Here is a 16,856-nt window from a genome sequence, read left to right on the forward strand (position 1 = left end):
TACAGTATTCTCCTTATCGAGACTTCATATTTAATGAAGTATTGTCTTCTTCCAGTCAAGAGAGCAGAGAGCCTATATATATACAGTATTACAGTATTTTAATTACCATCGAGCTATAATCGATGGGCAGGCCCCTATTGGGCAACCTCTGATCAAATGGTAAGTTATATACCGGGCCTACTGTGGTCGAGTGCCTATGAGCGAGCCCAGCATGACCGAGATATAGAGCCTAGTATGGTCGAGCACCTATGAGCGAGCCTACTACGGTAGAGCAGTTATATATATCGAGCTTTATAAGGTCGTACAACTATTTTACTTACTATATTGAGAGAGTTGAGTCAATATCAGCAGGTGAGCATATCTTCAGATTATCTTTGACTCCCAGTTACTTTCAGTTATTATATTATCAGTTCAGTTTCAGCTTTCAGTATATTGCCTTACATACTCGATACATTATTTCATACTGGCGTCCCTTTTTTGGGGGCGCTGCATTTCATGCGTGCAGGTTCAGATAGACAGACGGGTAGACCTCCTCATTAGGTGTTGCCCGAGTTCATCTTGATTGGTAAGCTTCATGCCCTTCGGAGTTGCCGGGTCTAGAGCTTTATGTACATCTTGTGTATATATGTATATATGATATTAGTAGGTCGGGTCCCTGTTCCGATCACAGTATATCCATCAGTAGAGGCTTGTAGACCTATCCTGTCAGTTAGTGCAGTATATTGGGCTTGTAGGCCTTTTATGTATATTTTGTTGGTTTGCTAGCTGTAGTAGTTATGACGGCCTTGTCGGCCCAGTATTATATTGATGTTTAGTCAGCATTCGCAATTGTCTTGCAATGTGGCCCATGGCCAAAGTATGATATTATATGTTCAAAGTCCCTTAGTCGCAAGTTGGTACACAAGGATAGGTGAGGCATCAGGTGCCGGTCTCGCCCCCCAGGTTCGGGGCGTGACAAGTATTATCACTCATGATTATGCCGAGGTCCTACGACCCGATCCATAATAATGTATACACTACCGAGGGTCGAGCAGCATGAACCACGGATGCATCTATCTACTGTCGAGGCGTTCGGCCTATTCCACAAGAAGAGAGGATACTTATAAGCATTTGACTTAAACGTTATTAAAGGCTAATAGACAATGTAATACAAATTCCATTAACGGTCTTTCATAATTCCTCTAACAAGTTCTATTATCATTTAGGCACTTTAATTAACAAGTAGGGTGCAAACATTTTAAATAATTTATGATTTGGGTGTCCTAAAAACAACCGGACATAAGCATAATTAGTATCTACGCATGGACTCTCGCCACCTCGTATGAAAGTAGCCTCCACAATTAGAAGCAAACATTAATTTAAATACACTGTGAATTCAGTGGGCTCGAATTAATTACTGTTTCATTATGATAACTTTTATTTTGCAGAATTATTATTTACAAATACAGCGATATTGCCGGGAATAACAATTTTAAGGAATTTAATATTTATTTCTGTATTTGTATTATTCTTATTATTCTGTAAACTAAAACCTTTGTGGTTTTGTGTACTCCCATTTTGGAGAGTAAAGCCTTCGTGGCGTTTTGTTGGAGATTAAAATCTACGTGATTTTTACTCCAGTTTGAAAACGTGTATTAAACGTTTGTTTGTGTCATTTTGTTTTACAGAAAAAATGATGACTGATAGCGAAAACGAAGCTGTTCCGACGGTGACTGCCAACGCATCGACAAGCCGAACACCGGCGTTGGCACCGGCAGAAAAACTCGAAAAATTTTTCGGGATTAATTTCAAGCGCTGGTAGCAGAAGATGTTCTTCTACTTAACTACGTTATGTCTATAGAAGTTCATCAAGGAAGATGTTCCTGATCTGCCAGATAAAACTCCAGAGAATGAACGCTTTCTCGTAATTGAAGCGTGGAAGCATTCTGGTTTTTTATGCAAGAATTATATTCTTAGCGGACTGGATGATAATCTGTATAATGTATACAGTAGCGTGGAGACGTCAAAAGAATTGTGGAATGCGCTTGAAAAGAAATATAAAACTGAAGATGTCGGGATGAAGAAATTTGTTGCCGCAAAATTTTTGGACTACAAAATGGTAGATAGCAAGTCTGTTATTACCCAAGTCCAGGAATTGCAAGTGATTATTCATGATCTACTTGCTGAAGGTCTTGTCATCAACGAAGCATTCCAAGTAGCAGCAATGATTGAGAAGTTGCCTCCGTTGTGGAAGGACTTCAAAAATTATTTGAAACACAAACGAAAGGAAATGTCCCTTGAAGATCTCATTGTTCGGTTGAGAATCGAAGAGGACAATAAAGCTGCTGAAAGGAGAGGCCGTGGAAATTCAACAATAATGGGAGCAAATATTGTTGAAGCTAACAAAAAGAGGAAGAAGGCTTCTGGTCCGAAATACAACCCAAGCAAGAAGCGGTTCAGTGGAAACTGCTACAACTGTGGGAAAACCGGACACAAATCTACGGAGTGTCGTGCTCCGAAGAAAGACAAGAAAAGGGGTCAAGCAAACATGGTAGTAAACCATGATGATGTTGATAACTTGTGTGAAATCCTAAACTGTGGTGGTTTGATTCAGGAGCCACTCGCCATGTCTGTGCAGTTAGAGAAGCTTTTGCTACTTATGCTCCTGCTGGACCCGGAGAGACAGTTTATATGGGAAATGCTTGAACAGCAAAAGTTGAAGGATATGGGAAGATATTTCTGAAAATGACTTCTAGCAAGGTCATGACTTTGAACAATGTCCTTCATGTTCCCGAAATGAGAAAGAATTTAGTCTCTACTGGACTTCTTGTTAAGCATGGTTTTAAGTGTATTTTTGTGTCCAACAAGGTTGTCATTAGTAAGAATGAAATATTTATAGGAAAAGATTACCTCACCAAGGGCCTTTTCAATCTGAATGTAATGGTTGTGGAAAACAATAATAATATTTCAGCTTCTTCTTACTTACTTGAGTCAAATGATTTATGGCATGTACGTTTGGGTCATGTCAATTATAAAACCTTGCGGAAAATGATTAACTTGGAAGTACTGCCTAAGTTTGAATGCGAAAAATCAAAATGTCAAACATGTGTGGAATCTAAGTATGTTAAACATCCTTATAAGTCAGTTGAAAGGAATTCAAATCCTTTAGACTTAATTCATACAGATATTTGTGACATGAAGGCAATACCATCTCGCGGTGGAAAGAAGTATTTCATAACTTTTATTGACGATGGTACTCGATATTGCTATGTTTACTTACTGAATAGTAAAGATGAAGCAATAGACGCATTCAGGCAATACAAAAATGAAGTTGAAACGCAACTTAACAAGAAAGTAAAAATGATAAGAAGTGATAGGGGTGGTGAATATGAATTTCCTTTTGAAGAAATATGTTTAGAATATGGAATTATTCATCAAACAACAGCCCCTTACACGCCCCAATCTAATGGGATTGCGGAAAGAAAGAATCGCACATTAAAGGAGATGATGAATGCGTTGTTGATAAGTTCTGGTTTGCCACAGAACTTGTGGGGGAAAGCCATTCTTACGGCTAATCGAATATTAAATCGAGTGCCCCATAGAAAAACACAATCCATTCCATATGAAAAATGGAAAGGAAGGAAGCCCAACTTGAATTATTTTAAAGTGTGGGGGTGTTTGGCAAAAGTGCAAGTTCCTAAACCCAAAAGGGTAAAGATAGGACCGAAAACCGTTGATTGTGTTTTCATAGGATATGCGACAAATAGTAAAGCATATCGATTTCTGGTTCATAAATCAGAAAATCCCGACATTCATAATAATACGGTTATAGAATCAGATAATGCTGAGTTCTTTGAAAATATATATCCGTATAAAAAGGAATGTGAGTCGTTTGGTGAAGGATCTAAACGATCTCGGGAAGAAACAAAAGAAAGTACATATAATCAGGAGGATCCAAGACGCAGTAAACGTCAAAGGACGTCTACTTCATTTGGACCAGATTTTGTGACTTTCTTATTGGAGAATGAGCCTCAAACATTTAAAGAAGCTATGACTTCTTCGGAATCATTGTTTTGGAAAGAGGCAGTCAATAGTGAAATAGAATCCATATTGAACAACCATACATGGAAATTGGTTGATCTTCCTCCTGGAAATAAACCTTTGGGTGCTAAATAGATTTTTAATAGAAAAATCAAAGATGATGGCACTATTGATAAATTCAAGGCAAGACTCGTAGTCAAAGGGTATAGACAACGAGAAGGTCTAGACTACTTTGATACATACTCTCCAGTTACAAGAATTACGTCCATACAGATGTTAGTAGCATTAGCTGCAGTGTATGGTCTTGAAATTCATCAAATGGATGTTAAAACGGCCTTCTTAAATGGAGAGTTGGAGGAAGAAATTTACATGGAACAACCTGAAGGGTTTGTGGTTCCAGGTAAAGAAAAGAAAGTATGTAGACTTGTTAAGTCTCTTTACGGACTAAAACAAGCACCCAAACAATGGCATGCGAAATTTGACCAAACAATGTTGTCAAATGGTTTTAAGATAAATGAATGTGATAAATGTGTGTACATTAAAAATGTTCCAAATCACATAGTCATTGTTTGCCTATATGTGGATGATATGCTGATAATGAGTAATGACATTGCCAACATAAATGCTACTAAGCGTATGCTCAATAGCAAGTTTGATATGAAAGACTTGGGAGTTGCTGATTTAATTCTGGGAATTAAGATCCATAAGACTCCTCAAGGTCTGGCATTGTCACAATCTCATTATATTAAGACAGTACTTGAAAAATTCAAGCACTTGGGCTTTAAAGTTGCAAAGACTCCAATTGACGTGAATCTTGCATTAGCAAAGAATAAAGGCCAAAGCATATCACAATTGGATTATGCTCGTGTGTTGGGATGCTTAATGTATATCATGAATTGTACACGACCAGATATAGCTTGTGCTATAAGTAAACTGAGTCGATATACGAGCAATCCAGGCCAATCTCATTGGATGGCAATGAAACGAGTTTTGGGATATTTAGAACATACCCAGAACTTTGAATTGCACTACAGTAATTTCCCTGCGGTGATTGAGGGATACTGTGATGCAAATTGGATCACCGGTTCAACTGATTCTAAGTCCACGAGTGGATATGTATTCACTATTGGTGGAGGAGCGGTATCTTGGAAGTCGTCCAAACAAACATGTATTGCCCGCTCTACAATGGAGGCTGAATTCATAGCCTTAGATAAAGCCGGTGAAGAAGCTGAATGGCTCCGGAATTTCTTGGAAGACATTCCATTTTGGCCCAAACCATTGGCACCAATATGCATACATTGTGATAGTCAAGCGGCAATTGGAAGGGCTGGGAGCGTTATGTATAACGGTAAATCTCATCATATACGACGAAGACATAAAACCATTAGGCAATTACTCTCTAGAGGAATTATCACGATTGACTATGTAAAGTCAAGTGATAATGTGTCGGATCCACTTACAAAAGGCCTAACTAGAGAGGTAGTTGAGAAATTATCAAGGGGAATGAGGCTATGGCCGAGAACAAGTCATTGTGGTGGTAACTCTACCTAGAAGATTGGAGATCCCAAGATCTAGGTTCAAGGAGATCAAACAAAGTCATTAATGATGGTTCAACATTGTCAAATAAAATTTTAGTCCGTTCTCGTGATGAGACAATGTTCAGTACCAAGGATAAAACATTAAGGCTTTTTAATGATTTCTAAATTTGATACGGGGTATATCAAATAGTGTATCTACAGGATGACACGTTTAGGAATCACCTATGTAACTGTGAAGTGTTAGCCACTTCAAGGAGAACTTTGTAAGGCCAGTTCTCTATGCACTTATGAAACCAGGCGGTGTTCATGGCTGAAACGAACACAACAATGAGAACCAAAGACGGTTAAGGGTTGATTGTGTGACTTATGGTTGTCTAGGTATACACCAAAGATCGACGGTTCAAAGATATCAAATCTACCGATTGACCGAGTATATCCGACATAAGTTTACTACGGAAAGTTCAAAGGGAAACCTACTTATCCAGATGCGATTAATCCTTGCTTGTAAATCACACAGTTTTTCCATGCATACTTCCGTGATATAGCCATTCCCCATTCATGTGGGGGATTGTTGAGGTTTTTATTTTTAAGATGAAATAGTCTTAAAATGAGGGTGAATGGAAAATAGAAAATGGAAAATGGAGGGAAAATAAAATTTTTGAGTAAAATTTTAAGTTTTCCCCTCTTGACAATGAGACATTGTCCCATATTGGAAGAGGAAAAGATTTTTGGTGGGTATATATATAATTACTCCTCTTGTAGCTCTTAAAGAGTTAAGAAGAAAGCAAGCCTCGCGCCGTCGTCGTCGTCGCTCGCTCGGCTCGGCTTCGGCTACGGCTACGGCTTCGGTTTCGGCTTCGGCTTCGGCTTCGGATTCGGATTCGGATTCGGATTTGGATTTGGATTCGGTCAAATGATCGATTGATTGATTAATTTTTTGGACCAAATTTATTTGTTAATAGTAAATATTAACGTAAGATTATCTGCATTTGTAACGAATATTTTTCAATCCGTGTATTGACCACAAGGCAGCCGCCTAATGCTCTTCCCACCATGAATGTGCTTGCTCCACAAACAAGCTAATGCTTGTTCCACCATGGAGGGTGGACGATTGTTCTTCTTCAACACTGGCTGCTATATATATGTGCAGTAGTTGTTGAAGAAAGACACACAACACACAATACACAAGACACAAAACTGAAATCGCTCAACAGATTTGGCTATACATTGCACTCCTTCCTCTCAGCATTTTCATACGATTTTCTGAGTTTCTACTCCTTCGTTCTGCATTGTTTTAACTTCAAACAAAGCCACTGTAAGTGTGATTTGCTACCGAACTTTGTGTTCGCTGAAACACTGGGGTTTGAAGTACCGCTACACCAGTGTGTGATTCGTTCTATCCTGGGAGGAAATAATCCATTACCTTGGGTACTAGGAGGGGATTAAATTCCTTAAGGAAACACTGTGAATTCAGTGGGCTCGAATTAATTACTGTTTCATTACGATAACTTTTATTTTGCAAAATTATTATTTACAAATACAACGATATTGCCGGGAATAACATATATATATATATATATATATATATATATATATATATATATATATATATATATATATATATATATAAACTTATTTTCATTGCTACTCTTATTTTATTTTGACATGATGATAATATGAGTTGGGCTTACCTAAAGAGGTGAAGATTCATATCGCGGTGAGTCTGTAAGTTAGTATTTGTTATTTCAACACAAGTATATAATAACCAAATGTGATTTGTGAATTTGTAGGATCTTGTGTAGGTTCTTGGACTATGTGACATATTTAATGGGAAAAACTATGGCATCAATATATATGGTCAAGTGGCGATTAAGTGCCTACAAGATATTGTTGGTGAGTTAAAAAAGCAACTACTATGCACGCATGTTGCACATGATAGTCACGGATAATATAAAGTAAATGTTCTATTATTTCTTCTATAAGTTAACGATAAATTAATACTGAAATACTGAAAAGAATCTTTTAAAGTCTTCTTATTATAGAGTAAGGTTGTCCAGCGGGACGGGCCGTCCCGTCCCGTCCCGTCCCGTCCCACTTAATTCTAAACGGGATGGACCCATGTTAAACGGGACACGGGATAGGACGGGATGACCATTTCGTCCCGTCCCGTCCCACCTGTCCCGCATCCTATTTTCTTTTATGCATTATATACAAGAAACTTATAATCCCGCTTTTCAAGGTTTCCTAAGACCATAGTTAGAAATGATGTTTTTAAATTTCAAACTGAATATCTTCAGTATATTCGTTGTGTATTTTTTCACTTAGATTAAGTGTCTATCACATCTGATATAGTTCGTAGTCCTAATGGTTATGATTATTTAACTGTTACATGTCATTGGGTTGATCATCATTGGAACCTGCAAAAACATATTATTGGTTATAAATTTGTTGATTCAAAACAGAGTGGAGCATATATTGCAATTACTATTCTACAAATTATTGATTTTTATGGACTCATTGATAAAGTTTTAACTATCACCTTAGATAATGCTTCTGTTAAGTGCTAACACAACTACAACAACTAGCTTAATCCAATTTATGCATCGGCCATTAATGAAATGATTGCAAAATTTAAAAAGTATTTTTTTCCTATTCCCCAAGTTTATTTAATTTCTACTACACTTAACCCATCTGTAAAATTAAGAGGTGCAAATGGTTTGTTCGTAAAATTTATGAGAATTTAGCAATTCAAGAAAATGAACACCCATCTCTCGAAGACTGCCAAGCTAACATATATTCTTATGTTAGATCAATGTTTGATAAATATAAATCTATAAAAAGAACAGGTGATGAAACTAGAGAAGAAGAAGAATACAATGAGATACTTAGTACTGGGAGCTATGACGACATGGAACTCATGGAACATCAATCAACATTGCCAATTCCAAAACAATGTCCGAGAGAAATTATAGATAAGTTACAACGAAGTTATATATGAGCTTACAAATATTAGTATGATAATTTCTAATTGGCTACTAAGAGGCCTAGTTCAAACAGAACCCTTCCTAGAAGGTGGATGCGTAGATTAGGTGTTCTTCAAAAGAATTATATTTGTATGTGAGATTTGAAAGTTCTATTAATAAAATAAAAGGCTCTAAGCGTTGAATTTTTTTTATGAATCGTCTTACACTCTTACTTAGTTACTTAATGGCTTGAAATTATATTAAATAAATTATAACTCTATAATAAATTTATAATTACTAGAATATTTTATTACAAGTCTTTTGTTTTAATATTTTATAATTCTTTACTTAGTTTCCTAATTTCCGTTTAATTTTTAAGTTTATTAAATAAGTCAAAAAACTTGTTGTTGTAAACTTTAAAAACTTAGTCATTGTCAAAAGAATAGTCGTTGCCAAACTCAATGCTTAAATATTTTTTTTTTAAAACGACACTTAAGTCCCGCAAACCTATCCCGTTCCGTCCCATCCCGTTTGTTAGCGGGACGGGATGGGCCTACCGTACGTCCCGTCCCGTCTCATCTCTAGTTTTTTGTAGGGTAGGGTGGGAGTTAATTGTTTGTGTACCTCTTGATAAAGCTATTCCACGAACTTTGTAGTGTACAAACAGTCACAATTATAATTATATCTAGGGAAAAACTTACTACAACATCATTCATGGTATAAGTGTACCTCTTACATGGTATGAGTGACAGGGCACCTATCCTTTGCTAAGTCCTTTAAAAAAAAATCAAATAGAATCAGAGCTCATGAAAAACTGAGGCCGGATATCAGATTATATGGACATTGAGGTGCAAAATGAACTGAAGCTAAGGGAAATGAAGGAAGAGGGTGAGCTTCAATTAATCCTTTTGCATAATTTAGGATTCATCCGTTAGGGTGACAACAGATGTGATGCCCAGATCAAGTGTAGAAGCATATACTGAGTTATGACTTTAGCTACGTGCGAGCTTATATGGTTAAACTATGGACCAATGAACTCATGAGCCTGATCAATGATAATCAGATTTCATTGATATTATTTCAAACCTTGTGTTTAATGAAAATTCCTAAGTAGATTGCCACTTCATTCGCAGAAGATTGGGGAAGGACGTATTGCTATTTGTTTCTTAGCTCAAATGATCAATTAGTAGATATCTGATAAAGAAATGAACCTAGGACCTAACTCAACCCATAAAGCTAGCTCATGAGGTGGAGGTTGTCCAAGACCATATAAAGAGGCCTCTCATCCTCAAGAGCTTGATGTGGGACTCTAACACCCCCGCACGCCCAGGACATGACATCTGGAGCGTGGACAATATAATTTGGGGGCTCAACATCGGATCGGGTAAACAATGAAGGGATGAGCCTAACTCTGATACCATGATAAGAAAATGGACATCGGAGCATTGCAAAATCCATCTCTATCTGATGGAGACTTTGCCCTGTCACTGCATCCTTTGTTATTTTTTTTGAATCTTATGTAGCTTCTTTTCCTTCACAATTATATGATGTGTTTGAACTGCATTATGGGCAGCAACTGCATCTTTGAAACTGCACAAATCCATAACAGTATCCATCCTCATAAGTTTTGATCTGAATGTCACAATTTTGAACTGGTCCAAATTTTTTTGTCCGTGCCATGTTATCTTGTGCTAGATCTGAAGTCCTTAGTTTAAATGGGGAGTACAACAGTCATATCAACTATCTCAGGCACTATAAATGTTCTCAGAAGTTTGGTTTAAATGTTACTTTGCATTCAAGTTCTCAAATATCATCTTCTCAGTTCCAGGTGCAACATGCAAAAGACGTCGTACAGTAGAAATTTCCATTACCCAGGAACAATTAGTTGTATCTCAACCTCCCCCTGCTATCCAAATAGCGCTCAGTTATTTGGTTCTGCTTTCAGTGCAAATGAACCATCAGCGTTTCGAGGAATGGAGTTATACAATCCTTTTGGGAGCACTGTAAAGGACTTGAGGCCAAGAGGAAGAGGTATATCCCTTCCCAGTTTTAATGGTGAGTTGGATCTGCAGCAGATGCACCATTGTTTCCCTAAATTGGTAGTTGAGGAAAATTTACAAAACGTTTGTAGAGATTCCCATGACATGCATATAAAAAAGGATATGAGCGAGCAAAGTGGTATACATGGTATTGAGATAGATAGTAAGGAAAAGGTGAAACTGCAAGGAGAAAGTATTCGCCATACAGAAATTGGAGAAACTAGCGATTGCATCACTGGAACTGGTCTAAAAGAGAAGTCTCAAGAAGCAGAAATCTGTATCTTCAATTCAAATGTTGACGAAAATGCAGCTGCACAAGGAATAAATACAAGCTCTGATGTGAGAACACATTTCCTAGTTCTGCTTTCTGTTTTCATTATAATGAACGACTTCTAATTTCTTGTTTAAAATGCGTCTATGTTAAATATGTTGCGGAAGCCAAATGTATATAGTGTGAATGAGTCACAACTATTATACCAAAAATTATGACAACCACTAAATAATAAACAAGACAATAAGACAACAATAAAAGAACACTAGAATTTACGAGGTTCGGCCAATTTTGCCTACTTCCTCGGACACAAATAATATTTTATTCCACTCCAAAATTACAAGTGAAATAATACTAAAGAGAGAAGATACAAATGCCTTAAGAAGATAAAAGGCAAATGAGAGGTGTGTTTAAATCCTAAACATTAGGACTTCTTTTATAGGGTGAAATTCTCATTCAAAATTGTCATCCATCGATGTGGTACTTTTGCCAATTTCAACAAATCTCCACCTTGGCAAAATTCCACATCTTCAATTTTCTCTCAATAACAAATTTTGGTTGTGTCTTCATCTTCAATCTTTAGTGTTCAACAATGTTGATCAAATCCAAACAATGTTAAAACTTGACCGCAGTCACCACTTTTGTCAGCATATCAGCAGGGTTCTCCGTAGTATGAATTTTCTTCACCGTGACTCCACCTTCTTCTATGATTTCTCGTACGAAATGATACCGAATATCAATGTGCTTCGTCCTTGCATGATAAACTTGGTTTTTCGCTAATTGAATAACACTTTGACTATCACAAAAAATTGTAATATTTTTTTGTTCAATACCAAGCTCCTTTAGCAACCCCTGAAGCCAAATTGCCTCCTTCACAGCCTCCGTAATAGCCATGTACTCTGCCTCTGTTGTAGACAAAGCAACTGTTGACTGCAAAGTAGACTTCCAACTAACTGGTGCCTTTGCAAAAGTAAACACATAACCAGTAGTTGACCTTCGTTTGTCCAGATCACCCGCAAAATCTGAGTCACAATATCCAACTACAGACCGATTGCCTTCCTGCTCAAAAACTAACCCAACATCTACAGTACTATGAATATACCGTAGAATCCATTTCACAGCTTGCCAATGCTCCTTTCCTGGATTATGCATATATCTGCTAATAACTCCAACGGCTTGTGAAATGTCAGGTCTCGTACAAACCATTGCATACATCAAGCTACCAACAACATTTGCGTATGGTACCCTTGACATATACTCCTGTTCAGTTTCATCCTTTGGCGACATAGTAGTACTTAGCTTAAAATGGGGAGCAAGTGGCGTACTAATTGGCTTAGTCTTCTTATCTATGCCAAAACGCTTTAGTACTCTCTTCAAATATTCTTTCTGAGATAAACAGAGTTTCTTTGTACGTCTATCTCTTATTATCTCCATGCCAAGAATTTTCTTTGCCTCACCCATATCCTTCATCTCGAACTCCTCCTTCAGTTGAATCTTCAACTTATCAATTTCTTCCGAATTCTTGGAAGTTATCAACATATCATCAACATATAGGAGAAGATATACAAAGGAACCATCATTAAGTTTGCGCAAATACACACAATGATTGTATTTGCTTCTCTTGTACCCTTGCCGCAACCATTGTCTAGAAGATTGTTTCAATCCGTACAACAATTTTTCAAGTTTGCATACTATATTTTCTTTTTCAGCAACTTTGAATCCTTCTGGCTGAGTCATGTAGATTTCCTCCTCCAAGTTTCCATGTAAAAACGCAGTTTTTACATCCATCTGAACTAGTTCCAAATCCAACTGTGCTACCAAAGCCAACATAATTCTAATGGAGGAATGTTTTACAACTGGAGAAAATACTTCATTGTAATCAATTCCCTCCTTTTGAGCATATCCTTTGGCCACCAATCTTGCTTTGTAGCGAACATCTTCTTGGTTAGGAAATCCTTCTTTCTTTGCAAATACCCATTTGCACCCAATTGCTTTCTTTCCCTTCGGGAGATTGGCCAATTTCCATGTATGATTCTGATGAAGGGACTGCATTTCTTCATTCATGGCAATCCTCCACTTATCTTCTTCTGAACTTTGGATTGCGTCTTTATAAGTGGTAGGAACACCATCAGCTACAATTGAGGTTGCACAAGCAACCGTCTCTATAAGACGAACAGGTTTCGTTATTGTCCTTTTTGGCCTGCTGGTTGCTATTGATTCAAGTTGTTGTCGAGGTTCCTGAGTTGGAATCTCCCTTTCTACTGGCTCTTCTTCCAGAGGGTAATCTTCATGAGTTTCCTCCTCTGCTTCTTGTGTAGGAAAAATAAATTTTCCCTCAAACTCCACCTGCTTTGATGCACCACCAGTTTGTTTGACATCTTCAACTGTCACCTTATCTGTTATGGCAGATTCATCAAAGGTAACATCTCTGCTGAATATAATATTCCTTGTCTCTGGACACCATAAGCGGTATCCTTTGACTCTAGAAGTAATCCCCATAAATATAGCCTTCTTTGCTCTCGGATCCAATTTTGACTCTTTCACATGATAGTATGCAATTGAGCCAAACACGTGCAAAGAGTCATAATCTACAGCAGGTTTTCCATACCATTTTTCAAATGGTGTCTTGCCATCAATAGCAGCAGATGGTAGACGATTAATGAGGTGGCATGCATATGTAATTGCCTCAGCCCAAAATTCTTTGCCCAAGCCAGCATTGGACAACATACACCGTACCTTCTCCAGTAAAGTCCGGTTCATACGTTCTGCCACTCCATTCTGTTGTGGTGTATGTCTGACAGTGAAGTGTCGGACGATGCCATCATTTTCACAGACCTTATTGAAATGATTCATTTTTGTATTCACCTCCATTGTCTGTGCGAATACACTTGATCCTCCTGCCTGTTTGATTCTCCACCATCGTTTTCCATTTGAGAAAAATTCCCAACACTTCATCTTTCCTCTTCATTGTATACACCCACACTCTTCGGGAAAAATCATCAACAAAGGTTACAAAATAGTGCTTCCCACCCAATGAAGGTGTTTTGGAAGCACCCCAAACATCAGAGTGTACATAATCCAAAATGCCTTTAGTATTATGGATCGCTGTACCAAATTTAACCCTTGTCTGTTTCCCTTTGACACAATGCTCGCAAAACTCCAAGTTGCAAGTCTTTACGCCTTTTAACAATCCTTAATTAGATAGAGCTTTCAAAGATTTTCCTCCAGCATGTCCCAAGCGCATGTGCCATAGCCTGGTTGCTTCTGCCTCTTTGTCATCACTGGATGTCACTGTTGCTGTCCCAATAACTGTGCTACCACGATAGCAGTACATGTTATTGTTCTTCCGATTGGCCTTCATTACCACTAGTGCACCGGAGCATATTCTCATCACTCCATTTTCTGCAATGATTTTGAACCCTTTTGATTCTAGGGCTCCCACAGATATGAGATTCTTCTTCAAACCCGGTACATATCGAACATCTGTTAATGTTCTGATCATTCCATCATGGCTCCTTAATCTTATTGAACCAATGCCATATGAGGTAAGAGGGCTGTTATCCGCTGTGTGGATGACTCCATATTCTCCTTCTTGAAAATTCATGAACCAGTCCTTGTTGGGACACATATGATAGCTACAAGCCGAGTCCATCAACCATATGTCTGATGATGTTGATAACTCTGTTGTAACTAATGAGAAGTCTGAATTATCACAATCAGCTACATTTGAATCCATAATGGCCTTTCCATTGTTATGTCTGGCCTTATTCTTCAACTTCGGACAGTCTTTCTTCCAGTGCCCCTTTTCTCGACAAAAGGCACATTCATCTTTGCTGGGTCTAGATCTCGACTTGGATCTTCCCTTCTTAGTCCTCGTTTGATTTTGAGGACGACCCCTCACAATTAGTGCTTCTCCTTCTCCGCCCTTCTGTTTTTCTCCCTTTCTTTGTTCATAGCTGTACAAAGCCGAACAAACTTCTCTGAGAGAAATTTCGTCATTTTCATGGAGTAGAGTAGTTTCAAGGTGCTCGTACTCATTAGGAAGTGACCCCAACAACATCAAGGCCAAGTCACCATCATCAAAAGTTGCATCCATATTTTGCAAATCTGTGACCAACTTATTGAAACTGGTGATATGTTCATTCATTGTGGTACCAGGAACATAGGTGAAGCGAAACAGTCTCTTCTTCATGTACAATTTATTTTGACTGTTTTTCTTCAAAAATTTATCCTCCAGTGCTTTCCATAATTTACTTGCAGAAGTTTCCTTTGTGTATGGATATTTCTGCTCTCTAGCAAGGTAGGATCGAATGGTACCGCAAGCAACACGATTGATAATTTTCCAATCTTCTTCTCCAATAACATCTGGCTTCTTTTCTTCAATGGCAAGATCTAGCCCTTGTTGAAAAAGAACATCTAGAACCTCGCCTTGCCACATCCCAAAATGTCCTGACCCGTCAAAAATTTCTACCGCAAATTTTGCATTTGACACAATTCTTGTCATAAGCGAAGATGCCAACGATGACGTATTATTGACACTTGATGTAGATTCTTCTTGTTTACTGTCTCCCATTTTGACACAAATATTATTTAGTAGCTGACGACACAAATCAAGATTATTTCCTTTCTGGTGTGGAAGATCAGACTAAGCTGCAACCACAGAGCATACTCAGACAGAACCTTGACTCAGTTACCAAGATAGATCTTTTCTGATGTGGAAGATCAGACTATGCTGCAACCACAGAGCATACTTAGACAGTACCTTGGCTCTGATACCAATTGTTGCGGAAGCCAAATGTATATAGTGTGAATGAGTCACAACTACTATACCAAAAATTATGACAACCACTAAATAATAAACAAGACAATAAGACAACAATAAAAGAACACTAGAATTTACGAGGTTCGGCCAATTTTGCCTACTTCCTCGGACACAAACAATATTTTATTCCACTCCAAAATTACAAGTGAAATAATACTAAAGAGAGAAGATACAAATGCCTTAAGAAGATAAAAGGCAAATGAGAGGTGTGTTTAAATCCTAAACATTAGGCCTCCTTTTATAGGGTGAAATTCCCATTCAAAATTGTCATCCACCGATGTGGTACTTTTGCCAATTTCAACAAAATATTGCAGGCGAAATCCCCAGACATATATATTTATGTACCACAGATGAGAACAAAAGGTGGAGCCAAGTCTAAAGGTACATTACTTAAATCTGATCTGGATACTGGGCGATTAGACATTTTCTCTGAGGCTGGCAATGATCGGGGACATAGTAACTTTGATCTTTCACAGGAAGACTTCCCATGTCTTCCAAGCTGTAAAAAGACGGTAGAAAGTCAACAATTTGTTCAACCTGTTGCAGAGTCCCAACGGTCATGGAAACCCTCACCATGCAAAGAGAATGAATATGGGACTTTACACCAATGAAGCAGCTCACTGACGATGAAACTCCCACACAACCAATGGTTGCATCAAGATTGCAATTATTTGAACCGATGAAGCAGCTCAGTGAGGATGTTATATCTAAGGAGCCTGATCTCGGAGTTGCCACTTTCACAACTCAAGGAACATTAAATGCATCACCACTCGATGAAGAAATGTATACTCTTTACCCTTTCCTCGATTCTGGTATCTTAAAACTTGAGCAATCTTTGATATTTTTCCTCATTGACCATTACAGGGTTATGATACAGCAATACTGTCTAGATGATAACAAGGACTTTCCCCCTTTGTGTCACTGTCTGAAGAAAAGCTACCCTGAACAATGATGTCACATGAATTAGAATGATGTGTAAAGTCATTTTTCAGTTAGGAAATGTTTTGTTACTCGTATGGCATTTTCTTGCACACTTTTAAAAGTGCAGTCATATTGGCCATATTGATATTTGGTGTAGGGGTTCCGGGCAGGTTTGCTAATATTTATAGAATGGTCACTCACTTAACCAATGGGTAAATTTGCCATAGTGAGTTGGTGGGACTTTTCTGCCCAGAACACCATCAAACTTCACTTGCAATAAAA

This window comes from Nicotiana tomentosiformis, chromosome 3, assembly GCF_000390325.3.
Source record: "Nicotiana tomentosiformis chromosome 3, ASM39032v3, whole genome shotgun sequence".
In the NCBI taxonomy this organism is placed as follows: domain Eukaryota; kingdom Viridiplantae; phylum Streptophyta; class Magnoliopsida; order Solanales; family Solanaceae; genus Nicotiana; species Nicotiana tomentosiformis.